Genomic DNA, 6,805 nt, shown 5'->3' with positions numbered 1-6,805 from the left:
TGAGGTAAGAGTTTTAAACATCCTTGGGTTTTCATATCTGTTGTGGTTTAAGATTTTGGAGGCATGGTTTAGGTTTTTCAAGCTTGGGTTGTGTTTTTGGCCTATGGGTTTGAGTTTTCTGAAATTAGAAATCAAAGGTGTGGATTTTTGGGTGTGATTGTGTTTTGATCTTGATGATAGTGTCTATAGGTTGTTAGATGGTTCATTTGAGGTTTCAATTTGGTTTTGGGGTTGAGATATGTGTTTGGGCTGGTTTAGAGGTGTTTTGGATGAGGGAATTGAAGGAGGAAAAACCCAGAAATTCTGGGTTCGCGAAGGAGCACCGTGGCCCTGTTCTTGGGCGCTGCGGCACGAGGATGTTTCCAGTCAGGGGTGGCTCTCTGACTTGCGGGGCGCCGCGGCCCTATTGGGCAGGGCGCCGCGGCCCTCTTGGGTAGCGCCGCGGCGCTAGGCCATTTTCAGAACTTGAAATTTTGCATTTTTGAGCTTTTACTCCGGGGGTTTGGGGGATGTTTCCAATGATTTGTTTTAGGAATTTGGGAGTCCCGAGAGTGTAGAATTGGTTCCAGGAAGTGATTTTGAATTGATTAGTATTAAAGGATGTTTTATACGTGTTGTGACTAGGTCTTTGGGAAGCTCGGGTTAGAGGACCGTGCTCGCGGCTTTAATGCATCAGGAAGCTCAGAATACAGGTAAGAAAACTATAACACCCGTAAGACAGGGCATGGGCCCATGATGTGACTGCAGGGCGAAGGCCCTATATTGCATGCTGAGATGATTGCAGGGCACGGCCCTATATTTCATTACATGTTAGGGTGCAAACTTGATTGAATTGATATATGTTCAAATGTTATTTGAGTAGACTATCTGTGATTGTAGTTGAACGAAACGGCAAGGAGCCGAGAACAGCAATGGAGCCAAGAACGGTAAAGGCCGAGAACGGCCTTGGGGCCGAAAGTAGCACTTAGCACATGGGATGCTTATAGCCAGGGTGGGACCCAAGGGATACATGAGTTATCCTTACGGTAAGGACCGAGACCCCAGGCTTTGGTAAGGCCTCTGGGGCGGCATGGCCGTGCTTGTCCAGTCTGATGGTTTTCCTATTTATCAGTGGATTATATGTCAGCTATATTCTATGCATATGTTATATACTATATGAGATTTCTTGCTGGGCTTCGGCTCACGGGTGCTCTGCGTTGCAGGTAAGGGCAATGATTGAGTCAACCAGCCATGAGTACGGAGAGCATGAAGCGACGCGTACATGTTTGGCCTGCCCGACTGCTTTGGTTGGGGGTTTATTTGAGAAATGGCTGTAATAATCTGAGATTTTATTAATTAAGCAATTGTAAACTTATTTTAGGTTGTAAACAGTTTTCAAACTTTATTTTGGGATCCCATATGTTAAATACTCGAAATTTTCAATGAAACAACGCATTTTTAAAGATTACAGCCTTAACTTTTACTTAGTTACACTTTGGTTTTAAAAACCTCGGTTTATGAGTTCTTTGCACAAAGATTCTTTTAAAAAACTCACTTAGTAACGGCTCTAAGGTAGTAGGGCGTTACAAATCATCAATAAGGTAATAAAGTGCCTATGTCTACCCTATTAATTATTTCATTCAATTCACATAAATCACTATGTATCAAATATAGCAAGTTAGTTTCTCTTTCAACACTTGGATAAGGTTTCCTTACCATCTTAGATTTAATACATAACTCACATTTATCATGCTCAACATCATTGCATACAATTAAAACACATTTGATGACTCTTTTAATTGTACTATAACCTATATGTGTAAGATTAAAAATTACAATCCTAATGCGGAATAAACAGATTGTTATAAAATTAGAGAATCGAATATATGTACCTCCAGCCATTGCTATTGATGATCTCGATCTACAACTCTAGATCTACAAAAGAAAAGAAGAGAAATTAGAACAAGTACACGGGCTTCCAAGCTCTCACTAACTCTTTTAGATGGAGTTGCTGAAAGACAGAATAATGAGTAGCGAGCTTGGGGACCGGTACTCTATATTTATAGAGTGAGACATTCCATCAGAGTATCTGCCACAGATTGAGATATTCTATCAATCAGTTGGGATATGCAAAATCGGGTAACAAACAAAATTGAGTAACAAATAATGTTGACCATTAATTAGAATATTTGTCAATAAATAAAATATTGACTTTGATATATTAAATCAATTAGTTATAACAAATTGATTTTATATACCATATAAATAAATATTCTAACATTCTCCCACTTGGTCAGCATTTAAATTAATGTACTACTTAAGCCCAACGATTATCACTATTAGATAATAAACACATGAAACATGGTGATAGGTCCTCTTTTTATGGCGAGTACTATCTCCATGTATTACAATATATTTATTACATAACAATGTACTTTATGTGGCTATGTACTTAAACGAATAAACCCTATATTTATTCAGGTCCTATGAAGATAAAATTTTCTCAAATAAAATTAAAATGCGCATAAATTTTAGAAAACATCAAAATAAGAGTTTCATTGATAATAACTTCAGTTTGTATAATAAATTTACATAAGGGAACCAAGTCCCATGTTCACTACATGATCCTTGAATTTATGAGGTGGCAAGCCTTTTGTCATAGGATCAGAAATCGTCAATTCAGTGCTAATGTGTTGAATGACCACTTTATTTTCTTTAACATGTTCTCTCACAGCTAAGTACTTTATGTCAATGTGCTTGCTTCGACTACCACTTTTGTTGTTCTTAGCCATGAATGCAGTAGCTGAATTGTCACAGAACACTCTCAGTAGCCTAGATATGGAGTCTACAACTCTAAGGCCTGAAATGAAACTCTTTATCCATACACCATGTGATGTAGCCTCAAAACACGAAACGAACTCAGCTTCCATGGTAGAAGTAGCAGTCAAGGTCTGTTTGTTACTCCTCCATGATATAGCTCCACCGGCTAACATAAACATGTAACCAGAGGTTGATTTACGTGAATCAGTACAACCAGCAAAATCTAAATCTGAGTAGCCAACTACTTCCAGGTTGTCGGTTGGTCTGAACATAAGTTTGTAATCCTTAGTACCCTGAAGATACCTCATAACTTTCTTTGCAGCTTTCTAGTGGTCTAACCCCAGGTTACTCTGAAATCTTCTTATCATTCCGACAACAAAGGCAATGTCGGGCCTTGTGCACACTTGAGCATACATTAAGCTTCCAACAGCAGAAGCATATGGGATATTCTTCATTTCTTCCTTTTCAAAATCATTCTTTAGACACTGGCTCAAATTTAATTTATCACCCTTAACAATAGGAGCAACACTTGGTGAACAATCTTTCATCCAAAATCTCTCTAAAACTTTGTTAATGTAGGTTTCTTGAGATAGACCTAAGATACCTTTGAATCTATCTAGATGGATCTTAATGCCAATGGCATAAGACGCATCGCCCATATCCTTCATCTCAAAGTTCTTTGAGAGAAATTGCTTCACCTCATGTAGCATGCCATTATCATTGGTTGCAAGAAGAATATCGTCCACATATAAAACAAGAAAACAAATCTTACTCCCACTGACCTTCTGGTATATACATTGATCCATGACATTCTCTTCAAATCCAAAAGAAGAGATGACATCATGGAATTTTAAATACCATTGGCGGGACGCTTGTTTTAAACCATAAATGGACTTCTTAAGCTTGCACACCAAATGCTCACCATCACTAAAGGAGAATCCTTCTGGTTGTTTCAAGTATAACTCCTCCTCTAGGTCACCATTTAGGAAAGTAGTTTTCACATCCATCTGCTGCAGCTCTAAATTGAAATGAGCAACTAATGTCAGGATAACTCTGAGGGAATGTTTCTTAGATACAGGAGAAAAGGTCTCTGTGTAGTTAATTCCTTCCTTTTGAGTGAATACCTTAGCAACGAGTCTCGCTTTGTGTCTCTCAATGTTGCCTAATGAGTCTTTCTTTGTTTTGAATACCCATTTACACCCAATAGCCCTCACCCCATTTCTTCATTCATGGCATTATACCACAGTTCTGATTCTTTGCTATTCATAGCTTGTGAAAACATTTCTGGATCATTTTCGGCTCCAATATTGTAGTCAGATTCTTGCAAATACACAATGTAATCACTAGGTATCGTCGATTTTATTGTCCTAGTATCTTCTTAAGGCTACACAAGCTGACTCTTGGGGAGCGGGTGGTTCAGCTTGTTGTTCAACAATTATAGGCAACTCTTGAATAACTTGATCCATTTGAACTTCATCATTGACTTGTGAATCTTCAACAATTGGTTGTGGTGGTTCCACATCCATTTGGACTTCAGGGGTGTTATCAACCACAATCAATCTTGCTCTTGAGATGGAGGGTTCTAAATGATCTTTCTCAGAACCTAAATCCTTGGATTGATCACTCCCACTAATTAAGGCAGTTTCAAGAAATTTTGCATTCCTTGATTCCACAATCCTAGTGTTATGAGATGGAAAATAAAACTTGTAACCTTTAGACCTTTCAGCGTGTCCAATAAAGTATCCACTTATGGTCTTTGGGTCCAATTTCTTCTCTTGTGGATTGTATATTCTCACTTCAAATGGGCATCCCCAAATGTGTACATGTTGCAAACTCGGTTTCCAACCTTTCCATAATTCAAAAGAGTTTTTGAGATTGCCTTGGTTGGAACTCGATTTAATATGTACACGAATGTCTTTAGAGCTTCACTCCACAAGGATTTAGGAAGTTTAGGGTTGCTGCTAAGCATACTCTGCACCATGTCCATCAATGTTCGGTTTCTCCTTTCTGCAACACCATTTTTCTCGGGTGTACCGGGCATGGTATATTGGGCAACAATCCCATTTTCTTGAAGAAACTTTGCAAAAGGGCCAGGTGCTTGTCCATCTTCAATGTATCTACCATAATATTCTCCACCTCTATCTAATCTCACTATCTTAATTTGCTTGTTACATTGTTTCTCTACTTCAACTTTAAATATCTTAAAGACATCTATCGCTTTGCTTTTGTTATGAAGTAAGTAGATATACATGTAGCTTGAGTAATCATCTATGAAGGAGAAGAAGTATTTCTGACCTCCATGTCTGGACTACATATATCAGTGTGTATGATTTCTAACAGGTCAGAACTCCTATGGACACCACTTTTCTTAGACTTGGAGGTATGCTTTCCCTTAATGCAATCCACACAAGTATCAAAATCAGTAAAATCTAAGGTATTGAGTACCCCATCTTTCACTAACCTTCTAATTCTATCAATGGAGATATGTCCCAATCTCCGGTGCCATAATGTAGAGGAATTCTCATTCATAACACATCTTTTATTGCCAGTGTGAACATGCACAGTATTATAAGCGGTATTGTTTTGCAAATTAAGACAGTAAAGACCATTAGACAAAATATCATTTCCAACACATTCAGATATATTATATAAATTAAAATATTTTTCTGAAAATGTAAAGGAAAAACCAAAAGGTACAAGTCTTGAAACAGAAATCAAGTTTTTAGAGAAACTTGGTACATAAAAGGTCTTTTCTAACTTTAAAACAAAACCGCTACTTAAAACTAAATGGCACGTTCCAATAGCCTCCACATGTGAGCCCATCTTGTTTCCGGATAAGATGCTTTGCTCACTTCCCATTGGCTTCCTTAGGTTTTGTAAACCCTGCAAGGAATTTGAAATGTGAATTTCTGATCCAGAATCAATCCACCATGTGTTAATATTAACATTATCCATATTAGATTCATAACATACGAATGGAATTGGATTACCTTTGTCGTCCATCCATTTCTTGAACTTGGCGCATTCCTTTTTCGCATGTCCCTCTTTTTGTAGAAAAAACACTTGATGGAATCCTTGGGGAGGCACTTTATTTTTCCCCTTGTCCTTCTTGGATGGTTTGCGTTTCTTTCCTTAGGTGGCCATGTGAGCACTTTCACCTTGTTCCTGTAGGTGCCTTGCTTCTTCTTGAGCACACATGGTTATCAGTTCATTGATACTCCACTTGTCCTTATGTGTGTTGTAGGAAATTTGGAAAGGCCCGTATTGAGGTGGAAGATTGTTAAGGATGTAGTGAACTAGGAAAGTTTCAGGAATAACTACATCAAGCTTCTTCAGTTGAGCAGAAATGTCTCTCATCTTTGAGATATGTTCTCTAACTCCTTTGACACCAGTGAGTTTTATGGATGAGAACTGGTGGAAGGTTGTTGTAAAGTGGCTTATGTGAAGTGTCGAACTGCTTATCGATCAGTTTGATCAAGTCTTTAACTTTCTCAGGTTGTTCCACCGATCCACGCATTCTCATAGGGATCTTGGACATAATGAACATGATGCTGAGGCGATTGGATCGCTCCCATTTTTCATATAGTGCGATCTCAGCAGCAGTGTTAGTCACAGTGATTGCAACATGTTCACCCTTTCTTATTGCGTAGTCCATATCGGTGTAGCCTAAGTGAAGTAGAACTCGTTCCTTCCAGATTTTGAAATTGTCACCCTTAAGCTCAGGAATTTCGGTAAGGATTTCAGCAAAACTAGAGGAGGAGGATGAAGCTGCATGAATAGGATTACAAACATAGATTTTTAAAGATTGAGGCTTAATGAAGTCATGTTTTACCAATGTATAACATGTTGAAGGATGAAATTTTATTAAACGAAAATTGCCTGTGGGCTAAATTTTTAATGTAATAAAATTGGATGTATATGATGATAGATTATTCAAACAAATTATTTGAGATAAATGAAGGTTTGTTATTTCTATCTAAATAAACTTTATGATAAAACTATTAAA

The sequence above is a fragment of the Humulus lupulus genome, chromosome 6, assembly GCF_963169125.1.
Source record: "Humulus lupulus chromosome 6, drHumLupu1.1, whole genome shotgun sequence".
NCBI classification, from domain to species: domain Eukaryota; kingdom Viridiplantae; phylum Streptophyta; class Magnoliopsida; order Rosales; family Cannabaceae; genus Humulus; species Humulus lupulus.
The sequence above is the reverse complement of the archived record's forward strand: the minus strand, read 5'-3'. Positions refer to the sequence as shown.